The sequence below is a fragment of the Dermacentor silvarum genome, chromosome 8 (assembly GCF_013339745.2).
Source record: "Dermacentor silvarum isolate Dsil-2018 chromosome 8, BIME_Dsil_1.4, whole genome shotgun sequence".
Classification (NCBI taxonomy): Eukaryota; Metazoa; Arthropoda; class Arachnida; order Ixodida; family Ixodidae; genus Dermacentor; species Dermacentor silvarum.
The window spans coordinates 128,183,349-128,198,617 of NC_051161.1; the positions used below are offsets into that span (position 1 = coordinate 128,183,349).

Genomic DNA, 15,269 nt, shown 5'->3' on the forward strand with positions numbered 1-15,269 from the left:
AAGCCCATTGAAGAACTGTTGAAGATGTGTTGAATGTCAATATTGAAAACCTGTTGAGACATTGTTGAAATATGTTGAATGCCAATATTGAAACCCCATTGACATAATGTTGGAACTGTGTTGAATGTCAATATTGAAACCCCATTGAAATATTATTGGAGCAGTATTGAATATCAATATTGAAACCCCATTGAGATATTATTGCAGCATTGTTGAACATCAATATTGAAACCCCATTGAAGTATTATTGGATGAGCGTTAAACGTCAATATTGCTTGATGGAGGCAAAAGGTGCTACATATCAGAAACAGGACACAAGAGGAAGAGCACAGACAACACACACGTTAAGCACCAAACGTGTGTGTTGTCTGAGTTCTTCCTCTTGTGTCCTGTTTCTGATGCACTATGCCTTTTGCCTCCATTATATTATACCAACAAGCCCAACGTGCAATGTTAGTCAATAATGCAACACCATTTAAATATTATTGGAGCAGTGCTGAACGTCACTATTGAAATCACTTGAGAGCGCACTGAAATATGCTGTTTGGTGAATAGTGTTGAAAACTGCACTAGACTTTTCTATAAATACAGCTGAGCTACGTTGAGTCTCATGGCATTACCATTGATGCCATCCATATTGATGTGGTCCTTGCATACTAGAGGACAGGGGCAAACTCAGGCACTTCTGTATTGAAGACCTGGGTTACCAAGGGATCAAAACCACTTTTAGATATAGCCTGTTATAAAACATGTTATAGAGCTGCTAGCAGAACCATTAAGCCAGTTTTCGAATTGGCTTAACACACAAAATCAATACTCCTTCACAAAATCAACAGCTCAAAATTGATGTGGACAAAAAGCATTTTTTCTAGCTGAATTGTTTATTGAAGCCAAACATTTGTTAACTGTACAGCCATGTGTGCATTGAGATCAAAAAATTCCTAACGCAATCTACAAACTGCCAGCAGCTTGATACAATAACGAAATTGAATACTGAGAGATGTAAAGTTTGCGTGGCCCTAAAGTAAAACATTTCTCAAAATTTAAATAAATAGAAAATAAATATTATACTAGCATTACAGTAAATACCGTTTAAAATGTACTTGATTTCTCTATTTGGTAGCCAGTAACTTAATAATCATGGCACAATCTGCATGAGCCCACTGAGACTCTTATTTATTGGTTAAATGGTGTGCCCATTTTACGAAACGTTATCTACCTCTGAAACGACATGGTAATTACAATAACTTGTGCCATGGGAGCAGTTTATTGTGCTGCATTGCCTGTTGCACGATCCAGTTGCGTTTTCTGCCATGATTACTAGGTTCCTGGGCAGGTCATTACATACCAAGCGAGTTATTCACTGACTACTTAAGATTTTTATCTGATACACAGTGGCCATTAGTTACCTGCTGGAAGACTTAAATGGAACTGGCATGAGGAAATTTTTTAAAATTTTTGAGTGCCGCAAAACAAGTTAGAATGAAAGAATTTGCAAGAAATTAGATTTCATGCATACATGAAAGAAAGCACATCGCTGCCTTGCCCGAGAACTGTTGTTGCACTCTGAATTTAAGCAAACTTTAACACTTAATTCTTACTGTTTTGAAATAGCAAAATAAACCATTACTACAAACAAATGTTAATATGTAGTTTTCCTTAAACAGAACCACTCTGACAATAGCACAGATTCCACTTTCCAGGTGTACGTATGAAACCTAATTTTCTGTAAAATTTCTCACTGGGCCTACTTTTACTTCATCAAACAAACTTGAAATGGTGTGCCGTCATGGAACAGTCTTGGCATGAAATGACCCGAGATACCTATGAAATAAAATAGTCAAGAAACACTAGCTTTTGTAGAAATATATTAAAGATTTACGTAAAAATGTACTAAAGTACAAAGCGCAACACTTGTGCAATTCATTATTAATCACAACACAGTACTTGTGCCTGAACCATCCAACCTGGGCTTTTCAGGTGACTAGAAACATCATAATAACAAAAAAAAATGTTGAGGGCTGCAAGTGCACAACACTTGAACTGTCCACAGACTTGAGCTCTTCTGGACACTTCAGGTCCCTTGCGAGAAGTGAGGCCAGAGTGTTCTTAATGTAGGTCATGTTGGTCCCAGGAAACTTGCGACAGGGAAAGCCTGTAAAAAAAGGAAAAACAGCATGACGTTAAAGATCAATGTTCCACATGCAAAAGTGCGACATACAGTACACCCTGTTATAATGAAACTGTTTCATTTGTTTTGTTTATTCCAAGTTTTCACGAGTTCAATTCCAGAGAATGACCAGCTTTCAAAGTGGAGTGGCACCGGAGGACTCCACATAGTACAATATGCAGAAGGCAAACAGGAAAAGCCCACTGTGGCAGAATAACTTCATGAATATCCTTGATGTGAAAATGTGAACGTTGCTTGCTTAGGAACAAAATGGTGGAAAAAAAACTTCATACTGTTAGTGAAAAAACTTAAAGGTAGACTACTGGCAACTAAAATTAGTTCTCTCAACAATCATAATCAAAATGTGCAGCACTTTATTGAACTTTTCCTTGCAGGAGTTGCTCCAAATACGGTTATGCGGCCAGAATTGAGTGTGGTATATCTGAATTTGTTTTACAAGCTCATATGCTACTGGAGTGCACTTCTCGCATCGTGATGACCATTCTTATGCCTCTCTACTGAAAACAAAATACTGCTTATAACGAGGATTTACTGCAGTTGCACGCCGACCTGGTTACATTAACACAAATAAATGCGAAGAAGAAATACGAAGAAATGCTCAGTCTTACAAGAGAAATATGCAAGTGGACTGGCTCTGCTAATCTTTTGAGGGTCACTGCCATGCATGTAGAGTGGTGGAAACAAATCGTGTGGTCACGACCATAAATATGAGGCGGCGAAAGAACATATAAATAAGCATACCTTTTAAGAATGAAGTGTCCCCAAGCATCACATTACAGATTCTGTAACCTTCTGCGACTTCTACAAAAATCCTGATTGTGCTGTTGCTCCTTGGCTTCTTCCAAAACTGATCTTTCTCTTTATTCTATGGTGCCCATCACTGCAGTAGTTTGGGAGTATTCACCTAGTTTAATGTTTTGTGAGTGTCATTACATTTAAAAAATGTGATTATGCTAGTTTGCCCTGCATGCTACAATAAACATGGTGTAAAACAGCGGACACTAAGAAACCTTTGTCACTTTGTGACCTAAAAAATTATTTACCCATTTTTTTTCTGGAAAGGTCACTGAAGAACAATCCAGAATAAAAATATAACGCTTAAATTGGGGGATGTTTGCCGGAAAATATGTGATCCTCAAAGGGTTAAACATGAACACCTACAAAGCTCATTCAATCTTTGATAAATCTAAACCCATAGTACTTGAGCACTGGTTTATAATAACGCTGAAAACAGGCAAGTGCGTCCTTGAAGTAAGAAAGCAGGAGACATTTCCAACAATTTCAGAGTGGGAGCTGTGGACATGCCTCATGTTCTGTAAGAACCTTTATATAGTAGCTGCCAAGGGCCTATTGAGTACTGATCATTTTATGGGAACGTGAGGAAAAGTCAAATAAATACCTTTGTTTTTTCCACATCCTAGAATACAATGTGATAAATTGGATCTTAATTGGTTGAGTGCCTAGAATGAATGGACATTGATAAACATAGCAATGTTGACAACGAATTTGGCAACTGTTCCTATTGTTGCTTTGATCGAAACAACCAAACAATTATGCCCCGTAACTTAAGCTCCCTCTGCTTAAAGGCTACTGTCTACCACCACATGGACCTCCTTCAAGACAGGAGCAACTTTAATTCAGTGTGGTCTGTTGAAATAGGTGAAACCACTATGTTTTGCATTACAGAATCTGGAGGGCCATATTGATTGCTGAAATTTGGTGGAAGTGCTGTCCCTCGAGTTGAGCAGTAACTGCACTTGAGCATAGCTTCTCCACAATTCCTATATTATAACAACACTTTCAGGCTACTTAAGCACACCCGCTATAGCACCAGATTGGTAGCAAGCTTCACAGATTGGTAGTTGCTTCATTCCAACTGTTCATTGCAATGACAGTCAAGTAGTGCAACTAATGCGCAAATACACCTAACTTTGTCAGTTGGAGCCACCAATCACTTCTGGCAGTTAAGGCTGCTTTTAAAATTTAGCACTTTAGTATGGAGGCGTTAGAGACTTGAGATCAAATGAACATTCATTCCAAATAGTAGGCTATTGTAGCACGTAGTTGCAGACACAGGCTACTTGAAAGTCATTTGTTGTGCTAATAGCAAGCTGGTAATTCCAAGTACAAAATGTGAAGGCAAAAATGCAATGGGTAAAAGGATGTACGGTACTTGCCTATAACAGCGTTGACCCTGATAAGGTCAAGAGCCTCTTTTTGCCTATTGGTGGTGTTGTTTCCGAGAAGTGAGTGGCCCATGAGGTTCTCTGTGAACACATGGTGAATCAAGGCCCTTGCAAACTTGCCTGGTCCACCATGGCAAGCTGTGCCAGGATCATCTGAATGAGCACTTCTCCAACCTATGTGAAACGGCACGTTTAGGTAAATAATATTAGTGAGGTAGTTTAAGGATTATTTACACAACAGCCACACTCCGAATAAATCACAGAAATACTGTCTGCTCCAGACCTAAAATGTCAACTAATGTCACTAATAAAAACAACTAAAACTAATGTCACAGCTTGTTATGCTGTTAGGATGCCATGTGCTTCAGAAAAACAAGGATTCACCCAGTACAAAATAAAATAGTAAGTAAACCAAAGCATTGAAAACTTTAATGCAAGTAGCATTTTTAGGATACTTCACATACTTTCAGGTGTCTGTCTAACTATTTTCCAGCCAATTTGTGTCACTTGGTGGTCAATGGCCTAATGGGTAGGGCTGCTATGTAGACGGGAAGTGGGTTAATAACCATCTGATGGACCTGCTTGGATCTCTGGGTATGTGACTCAGAGTATGTGCCATTCTTCAATGAACCTCTTTCACGCCATCGTGGGCAACTGCTGCTTGTGTTGGCAAGCAGCAGTAGCAAGCAGCTCAAACAGGAAGATAACTGTCGACGTTAATGCGATTACCACTACACATCAGATTCGCTTGCTGTGTCCCAGACCTACTCAGCTGAATGTGTACATAAGACACAAAGACAGGGTGTGCCAACTGCCCACCTCATCAAATAAATGAATCGACTCGCAAATCAAAGGTTATGCAAAATCGCAAAGGAGACACTTAATGCTACCATTTTTACTAAATCTTAAGGAGAATACCTCCCAGCAATACATTCTCCTGGCAACAGTGCATTTGATCATGGTGACGCTAGACGATGAATGGCCAAAGAATTCACCTTTCGCATTCCGGCTGTGGCGTCTCCAGGCTCATTTTGATTCTGAAAACAGATGTCAGTATTAAAATGTGACGCCACGATAACTCAAAAGCAGCAATCAAAACATCTACATGGACGATTAAGCCGACATAAATGGATGGATATAAATGACTGATTGAAAACATTAAAGCATGGCTGCTCTTGCCACTGGCAGTGTGAGGTGAGCAAATAATTTATTTTTAATTTCTCTCCTAAATTTTAAAATTATTTTTGCTCATCTACTGCATGAACTGTTGCGGCCACATCTTAAAGGTAGCTCGTTCATATAAAACCAGTGTTGCATTTTTTACTCCCCGTCTAACTGCTGCTACTGCAGTTTGCTTACTCTCTAAGTATTCCACAGAACTGCTCCACCAACAAACCATTGTTCCAAGCTTATGGCAAAGCGTCATTTAGATCACAAGATACGCTCCCCTTTAACTCTCTCTCCTCTTTAGTGTGTGAATTCAAACCAAAAATAACTTATTGACATAGCTGTCTGCTTCTATCTCATAAAAAGCCTTGCTAATTTTTGACATTTGTCGATAACGCTTACATGCCTCTGGGAGCACAGTGGGACGACACGGCTAATATGCCCAAGCATCTCGTTCCTTTACTGATTTTCGAACTTAGTTATATCAATCAGTTACTGAAGGGCCAAAGGCTGAAACTTCACACGATGACATTATTTTGAATGTTTCATCCTACTAAAGCAGAACATAGCATCCCACAGAATCTGCCTTTTCCGTGAATATAGAGCGCCTACGCGAAGGCGTTAGCGCGAAGTACTCGATGGCGTCGAAGGGAGATAATGGCTAAAAAAAAAGTTCACCGCGCGCGTACCGGCGGAAAACAAACCACACATAACCTGATGATTTCACAGCATTCACTGGCATCAGCCCTTTTTTATCTCACCTATCACATAGAATCACATATACGCCATTGCAATTCTTTATTATTATCGCACCACAGCGCGTGTCTACCGCACGGCGTGTCAGCGGACTCTGGGCACTCGATCCTGAAGCGAACAGCGCAGCAGAATACATTAGAACGGCAAAACGCCCCGCGCATATTTTCGACGATCCCGACACGCCATGTAGTAGATGCACGTCAATGGACGGCGTTGCGTGAACGAAATATACTTGATTACAGTACAGTTCGGATTATTTCACGTCGCATTGTTTCCACGAAAACGGCAAAGCACGAGCGCTCATTAATAAGGCTAATTTCAATCGGTGCTGGAACACCGTACCAAACATCGTGGCGCGCACAACATGCCCTGTTTTAGCTGGCTCCACATAGCTGCCCACCAAAACGGCAGAGCACGAGCGCTCATTGATAAGGCTAATTTCAATCGGTGCTGGAACGCCGTACCAAAAATCGTGGCGCGCACAACCACGGCCGGGCTCGACTGGCGCGCGCGTTCGCAAGCGAGCGAGCGTGCGCGCCAGTCGAGCCCGGCCGTGACACAACATGCCCTGTTTTAGCTGGCTCCACATAGCTGCTTTACGTCGCCGCAAGCGCGCTGTGAAGTTAAATCAGGACAAAACTCCATGCTCAATATCACAAATCTAGTGCTGCACAACCAATTCTCGCAACGGAAGGATAGTACTAGTAATGAAAACGAGCACAGAGGCGCGTGGAAGACACGCACGGGCTCTGTACGCACGTTTGCTGATAGCGTGAGCAAGTGGAATTCGAAACACCCACTCACCTTCGATGTGGCTGAGTCGGAGGCGATCATGGTGATCTTCGAGGCAACGTGTAGCCCATTAAGACCGAGCAATAAGTTGTAATATACCAAAGATGTCACAGCGAGGCAAAGGGCACAGAAAACGCAGCAAACTCATCACGCAACCCGCACACATACGCCGCACGCACAAAGTTCTGGAATCCGCCAGAGTCAACAGCGCAAGCGCGCATTCACACAAAAACGCGCATACAAATCCACGCTTTCATAGATACAAATTGCCATATTTATTAACAAATCTTGTAATATAATGGTATTTCTTAACAATTTCTGTGTTTTGCAAAAGTGTGAAAGTTTTCTGCTTAGCTTCCTTGAGGAACTATTTTCTTTATCGCCGTAACGCAGTGCGCCGGCCGGTCACGTACGGAGCGCGCGGGAAATAGTGCAAAATTCAAACGTCGCAAATGTCGCGCCCTGTGTGCGCGCACAGTTTTAATCGTTTGTATTAAAAAGAAATGTTTATTTTAATACGTGAAGCAACCGGCGCGAAATGAACTACGGACCAGCAACGTACACAATTGTCTCTGTTCGTGCTTGTTAGTTTGACATCATGACGAACGGTAGACAGCATGCCGTCCCATTGATTAAACATTTGTACCTGTGCTTCTGCGCTACGATTTGCTACCGGCAAAGTATAACAGCGTAGATTGTGCGTGGTGGCCAAGCAGTTTCCCAGCACACTGGCCAGCACCCCGTCTCTACGTGTTACAGAATAGACCTAGGCTTTCATGTAAAATATGGACACCACGTCGCAGAGATCACCCAAACTTGTTTCATTTTATTGTGCGCTAAGGGCTAACAACTAAACAAAACGCACTCTTTAAAAAACATATTTATTTATTATGCTTACATACTACTTTTCCCACCATCTTGCCCATATTTAACATGGAGGCAATGCCGTTTTCTGACACAGACAGGGCACTGGCCACTTACAATAGAAGTCGATGGGAATCCAGGAGGTGCCCAATCATCGGTCATTGGTCACTGCTTGTTGGGACGTTTGTCTTGTGCTCCAATTTTGTGTCTATATATATATATATATATATATATATATATATATATATATATATACATACAGGGTGGTCATTTTTAAGTCTTACGGAATTTTTAGAAATCGCCTGTGGCAGGTAGCATAATTCTTATCATTGAGCTGGGTTAATCGATGAGGCGGACATTAGTAGCACGAGCAATCGAAACATACATTCAACTAATTAACAAGAAATCACTAATTAACTTCTTATTTTATTACTTTACGACACATATTGCGATTTACGAATTTGAGCCGGTGAGCTTGTCAGGCGTATCCACTTGGAATGAATTTCCAGAGTGACACCAGTTTGGAGATATGCGCCATCAAACTCGCCGTAAAAATGCACTGAATTTGTTACCAAAATGCTGTTTTATACATTGAAGCGCAAAAGTAACTAAAACGCCCTTGTATTTCGTCCCACACTTTGGGCAATAATATCTCGAAACTAGTGTTATACTGGCAATTCATTTTAGGTGGATGCGTCTTGCAAACTCACCGGCTACAATTCATATATTGCAATATGTGTCGCAAAATAATTAACTAAGAAGTTCATTAGTCATTTTTTGTTAATTATTAGAATATTAGTTTCAATTTCTTGTGTTACTAATGTCCGTTTCTTCGAATAACCAAGCTAAGTGATAAGAATTATGCTACCTGCTACAAGCGATTTTTAAAAATTTTCGTAAAGCCTATAATTTTGAACACCCAGTATATAGAGGGTGTCCCAACTTTCTTGCACCGACACTTAAATATAGGCAAGTGCCACGTAGCTGGACAGAACCAAGGTAATGTTGTTTGCCGTCGCTTACAGATACTCACTTTTTTTCATTAGATAAATAATTAGATAATCATTAAAATTAATAATTATTAATCAATTAATAATAAATAATTAGCTTCTCAGATATTATATTTAGCTGAAAAGTGTCAATCAGAAATTTATAGAGCAACAGGAAAAACTCCCGATACAGCTTTCTGTTGCCCAATACGTGGTACATAAAAGTGTTTTTCCGAGCGTGAAAGAAGCCCGCGGATACACGCATAGTGCCTCGAGCGGCTAGTTGTGCGGCAATTTTGCGTGTATTCGCGGGCTTCTTTCACGCTCGGAAAAAAAAAGAAAAAGAAAAAAAATCAATTTTAAGTTGCACGTATTGAGCAATAGAAAGCTGTATCGGGAGTTTTTAGTGGCGGGAGCGTCGAGTGCCATTTGTTCTTTGGACAGTACTTCCGGTTCACCTCCTGAGATGATCAAGAGGTGAAAATAAATCGAAAAAAATAGTACAGTACAAAATTCACGAATTTCATTATAGATATGATATCGGAGCATACGTTTAGCTATGAGTTACTGAAGTGTCTGGAATAATTAGAATTAATTAGCTGAGACGACCGGGGATACAATCCAAGTAAATCAGAAAAATAGAAAAAAAAATGGTTCAGTTCAGAATTCATGACTTTCATTATAGATATGATATCAAAGCATAAGTTTTGTTGCAAGCTGACTTGCTGAAGTGTCTGGGATAATTATAACTAATTAGCTGAGACCAGATTAAAAATAAATCAGGAAAAAAAGAAACAAAGTAGTACAGCGCAAAATCCATCGGTTTCTTTATAGACATGATATCAAAGCATAAGCTTAGTTCAAGTTGAGTTACTGAAGTGTCTGGAATAATTATAATTGATCAGAAATCACTTATTACTGCTTACCAAAGCACAGAACACAGACGCCGGGATGCGAGTGCCAAAAAGAAACACCTAAGTCAAAGTTTAAGGTTGCCTACTCTTTTAAGCATGAAATGCTTTTAGCTCCCGTTGTCGGCGATCTTCAAGTGACCTTGAGCCAAAAGCCAAAGGTGTTATCCGGGCAATCAAAACGAGAACATGCCGGCAAGTTGAAAATGAAATTTTGTCACCCGTAGGCACGAGTACAACTGTGGCATGGACGTAGAGTGCAATATAGCGTACCGTACATGCAATGCATTGTACTTGATATAAACAAAACATATGAGCAAACAAAATAGTAAATGGTGTCTGCTTGACACTGGCTTTGCCACACATCAAAAACCACTATGACAAGTTGCGAGAACAAAACGAGATCATCCGAGCAACCAGTCAAACTTGAAAAAAGGCGGTCTCTGGCACCAACCCTTTACTACACATGCTAGTTACTCTCCAAACAAATTACAAAAAATATTGCTTGCGAGTTCTTCCCAATGTTTCTTGACAATATCACTCAAGCTGTAACTTCTATTATGCTGAAGTTTTGTCATTTCCAATAGCGACGTTCAAAAGGCAGATAGATACAGGGGCAGATAAAGTGGGCCGATCCTGGAGGCAGTGCAGAAAGGGTCCAAGATCAATGGCACCCGTTTCATGTGGGCCGATCCTGGAGGCAGTGCAGAAAGGGTCCAAGTTCAATGGCACATATCCCCTGTGGGCACGGGGACCTGTAACGCTTCCTTGAACTGCCCTTGTCATATGTGGGACCCAAGAGACAAAGTTAACAGCCCTTCCTCTGTCGAGAAAATGGAGTACTGACTATTGATATGTTGTTGGCATATTGTTGAGGAATTGTTGACACAATATCCTTTCAATAATGCCTCAATAGTTATTGAACGTACACAACAATACCTCAACAATAATGTTGTTGAGCGCTTCACAACAGTAAAGTCATTGACTAATTGTTGTTGACATATTGTTGAATAATGTTGAGTATTATTGAGAAGTGTTGAGCAATATTGACATTGAATATATATCTGAAAGCAAAGCTTGTCGCCGTAAGCATCTTACGTAAGCAAAGGCATATCTTACGTAAGCAAAGCTTGTCGTCCGATTCTAATAAGCGAAGCTTGTCGTCCGATTCTAGCATGCTGATTCTAGCGTGACGGCTTCCGAAGCCCAGGCGAAACGTCAGCGAAGAGCCGCCGACCCTGAATTTAGGGCAAACGAAGCGGAACGCCTGCGGCAGCGTCGTCTTGCCACAAGCTCCCCCAGTTACGACTCGAGAGATAGGCATTTGGTTCAAGTTATGTGACACTCTATATATTTAGTGTTGATTAAGTGAACAATAAAACAATATATATGTGTAAAACACATACACGTCTACATGTGTGTGTTTCAGATATATATTTAATGTCAATATTGCTCAAAAATTCTCAATAGTACTCAACATTATTCAACAATATGTCAACAACAATTAGTCAATGACTTTACTGTTGTGAAGCGCTCAACAACTTTATTGTTGAGGTATTGTTGTGTACGTTCAATAACTATTGAGACATTATTGAAAGGATATTGTGTCAACAATTCCTCAACAATATGCCAACAACATTTCAATAGTCATTTTTATAAGGGTGAACAGCTTTGCGACCACGGTCATGCGACTGAAAAAATCGAGCAGCGAGCGACTGGCCCAAAATTGTCTCTTTTCGAGAAAAGCGACCATTTGCGACTGATCGCTTTGCGACCAACTTGGCCGCGCGACCACTGTCGGTCGCCGGTGTGAATGAGCCTTTAACCGCCCTCCAACATCGCCTTAAAGCGAAGAAGCCGCTATCGCTTAGTTATCGCGCGACGATAGCGCCAGGTGCTGATGCAGGAAGATACTCGGCTCCTAAGGGCCTATCTCGGAAGCGGCCAGCATTTTGACATCTCTACTCGGGCGACGCAGACGCGAACATGGCCACGGACAGGGCGGCGGTGCTGCAACGCTACCTGGATCTGGAGCAGCCGGACGACGCTGTCTTCTGCACCTACGTTTTCGTCGATGGAACTCTGGAGAAAACGCGCGCCAAGACGAGGACTCTGGACTTCGAGCCGAAGCGCGCAGAAGGTATGTGAAAGGATAGAAGAAAAAATATGCTCGAAGGCACTTTTAAAGAAGGCCTTTGGTGCCAGCCATAACGACAATAGCTGGCTGGAAGATCTAGCTGCCTATCTATGTATATCCTAGTTACTTAATCTTAATTGCTTAATGGCTAGACCTAGATGGCTTAATGGCCACGTTTAGTTTAAAGGTTACCCTAAAAAAAGTTCGTTGAAGGCAGTGAGGTGCGACACTTTGCCGCAACGCATTTTGACAAGAGATAATGATATTTAAGATGTTTCTATTATTTTCCCGCTATAACTATGGGGCCAACCCTGATATGTGTACAGCCCTACCTAAAATTTTCGTTATGAAATTTTCACAACACCCCCGTACGATATCGCTCGTAAGCTTCCGAGACAATGAAATTTTCAGCACTCTATATTTATTGTCTAATCGGGAAAAACAAATCAAATTATATCCATAACACAATTCGTCACATGACTGAGTGGAACGATGGATGGTAACTAGTAGAGGCAGGTGATAAGTGCGAAAAGAGGCAGCAGTGCCGGCTTTGCCCCAATCGCAGGAGAAGAACGCAATGAGCTTGTGAGGTATAACCGTTGCATGATAATATAAAAACATTATTGTTAAATTGCGTCCTCACCTTCTCTCTCGCATCTCATGCAAGAAATTAAATAACCTTACTTCTTTCTGTTTATTAATGATATGAATATCAGAGAGCAACAGCTTGTGCGTAGATGTATTGCGACATACGGAATACAGGAACCACAGCGGTATTTGAGGTAGCGGAATCTTGTGGCACTTTCTTGTGCCACAAGTTGCTCATAACGTTTTTCTTTTTTTTTTGCAAGATTGTTCCTGCCAAACGAAACAAAAGGGACCGCTAAACAACAATGACTGGGTTACTGCTAAGGCTTTTATGCATTCACCTAAGGAGCACTTCGCCCGCCATTGCAATGGTAATCTTCGTAAGTCGGGCAGTTAGAGGCCCAAGAAAACGCCGGATCTCAGAGGCCATGGTTGTGCGCTATGGTTGAACTGACCACCAGTGCTTTTGTTGCTCACGTGTAAGTCTCCGCAAACTGCAGTACGTGTACATATTAGTTAAAGACCTTATTACTCAGAAAACCACAGCTCAGTGCATAAGAACTAAGAGGATTCCCTTGGAGCAAGCTTGATACTACCATGTGAAGGGTGTTGCAAAGAGCGCACATTTATTACAGAGACGCATAATGGTGAAAGCTTGTGAAACTATCGGGCATAAATTTATGGCACAATGATGCTCAGCTTTTGCGTCAACGGCGAAACGCCCTTGAATAGACACTCTCGTCACAATATCCAATATGGCTTTTCGTGATGCAATAATGCTGCACGTAGACCCCTCTGCACACGCGAAGGTGACCTAAGATTAAGAGAAGCCACGGGCATCAGCGCGGAAGCCACATCGCCCGACAGCGAGATCGAACACCCCCTCCCACACTTCACTCTCAAGTGCCAAGCACTCAAGCTTCAGATAGCGCCAGCACATATTGTACAGATCCTCGGATAGGGATGGCGTCATACTTGCTTTTTCTGCTCTGCGCCAGGCTCCACATATATTCTGCGATGCTTTCAGTAAGTGTTAAGGTCCCTTACGTTCTGAAACGTGATCCTCCAGCGACGACCCGATTCACTCACTCACTCACTCACTCACTCACTCACTCACTCACTCACTCACTCATATCCTGTAGTTTATCTATTCCTCCTTTCATTTATTGATTCATTCATTTGCAGACTGCCCGGAATGGACGTTTTGCGCCCTTTTATCCTACCAATGGCCGGATGGAGGCCCCGAGTCCGAGGCCTACCTGTCACCAGTTGCCCTGTTCAGGGACCCGTTCCTCAAGGGCCGCAACAAGCTAGTCCTCTGCGAAGTACTACAGCACGACCGCACACCCATAAGTAAACCTTCATCATCCGCATTACCCTGTTTGATTAGGCAAGAATATGTAAAGGTTTTGTAACTAGAGATAACAGGCTTTAGGTCGTGATGTATTGTTTAATCACGCAGAATGAGAACTCACTAGCACTGCTTCCTTGTGTAACACTCCAGTCCGGAGCATCCGGTGGCTTATTGTACTCAGGGCCGCTATAGCGTAACGGTATTCCAAACTATTTCTATTCCAATTCTGCAATCAGCCCACCACGATTGGTGAAAGAATTTTCGGGTCACCCCCCTTTCCGCCTTCAGCGAGCATAGGTGGGGTGCGCTTTTGGGCAGCCCCGAACTCAACGACCAAACCCTGGCCGTCCAGAGTGCCCGCGATCATGCCGTCAAGCTCGGCTTGGCGGTCCCTATGTGGGACTAGCCGGGTGACACGGGGTCTCCCCTGCGTCTTCTTTGGACCTAAATAAAATTATTTCACTCACTCACTCACCCCCATTTCCCTTGTCTGTCACGCGATGCCACGAAAACCGCGAAAACTCCCTATCCCATACGACGTCTACACACTGCTTATGCACGATCAGACTGAACAAAATAAAAATATTTATTTCTCATTCAACGCCTTTTTCGCCTTTAGCCCCTCAACCATTCCTTTGGGCTGCGCCTACTTTGCCTGTCTGTCATGCGATGCCACAAAACCGCGAAAACTCAAAGCGTCCAAGTGACGCGTACGCGTTGAAGGTGCATCAATATGCGAAACAAAACTGAACTTTCTTGGGGGGATAGCCGGAGACTGCCCGTTCCTAAAGGAATAGATGGCGGTCCGCCGATCCCTCTGGCATTGGCGATTCGGAGCTGCAGGGAGCGTCTATTTATTTGCGTATAATGACATTTCTTGTCGGGGCAGTGTAACGTTATCGAGCGCTTTTGGCACGTATACGACATCGCTCTGCCAACGCATCTTGCCTGAGGATCCGTTTAGCGTCATTCTTAACCTCCCGTTGCACGCCGCTGCGATTTTCGACCAGCCCCCACTGGCTAAGCAAAGAGGAGCGGACCAATCGCAGACGCCGGCACCAACCTGCTCTTCCGGTTATCTACATTCACTGCGCTGGCTCGGCCCCACCGAATCCCTGTCCACTTCAGCGTGCTCCTAACCGTCTGTACGCCAATTAGATACAAAAAAGCGCTCAATTTAGGCAATGCCATTCATTTTGAAGCAAACAAAAATGACCTCCTATAAACGAAGAGAGCATTTGATTGGTCTGTCCGAACAGCGCTGCGGATTACCGCCCGAGGCTTGCGCCGACTGATACATAAATTGAGCGTTTGGAGACTGGAATAAGAACAGG

At 42.3% G+C, this 15,269-nt stretch overlaps 1 protein-coding gene and 1 long non-coding RNA gene across 11 annotated transcripts in view; one reads left to right on the forward strand and one right to left on the reverse strand.

Annotated features, from left to right (window-relative positions):
* Positions 1–15,269, forward strand: part of LOC119461694 (mucin-2-like) — a 303,059-nt gene that overhangs the window by 209,753 nt on the left and 78,037 nt on the right. The window lies entirely within an intron of this gene.
* LOC125947361 (uncharacterized) lies at positions 734–7,290 on the reverse strand. Its single transcript, XR_007468238.1, has 3 exons — positions 7,105–7,290; positions 5,373–5,414; positions 734–4,551 (listed from the first exon to the last, which is right to left on the reverse strand). It is a non-coding gene; the product is annotated as an uncharacterized LOC125947361 (long non-coding RNA).